The following is a 372-nucleotide window of genomic DNA, read 5'->3' on the forward strand; positions in this document are numbered from 1 at the left end:
ACCGGAGAAAAACCAAAAAAAATACAAAAAAAAAAAAAAAAAAGAAAAAAAGAAAAGAAACACAGCGTGGTACTGGCAAAAATAGACCTGCAGATCAATGGAACGGATTAGAAGATGCAGAATCACCTCCAGGCACACTAAGCCACCTTATCTTTGACAAAGGTGCCAAACGCATTCACTGGAAGAAAGATAGCCTTCTTAATAAGTGGTGTTAGAAAAACTGGTTTTGCATATGCTGAAGATTAAAATTGAACCCACGTGTTTCACCATGCACTAAACTCGATTCCAAATGGATCAAAGCTCTAAATATTAAAACAGAAACATTAAATCTGCTGGAAGATAGAATAGGTAAAACTCTTGAAGATATTGGTA

This window comes from Chinchilla lanigera, unplaced genomic scaffold (genome assembly GCF_000276665.1).
Source record: "Chinchilla lanigera isolate Chin_1 unplaced genomic scaffold, ChiLan1.0 scaffold00133, whole genome shotgun sequence".
NCBI lineage: Eukaryota > Metazoa > Chordata > Mammalia > Rodentia > Chinchillidae > Chinchilla > Chinchilla lanigera.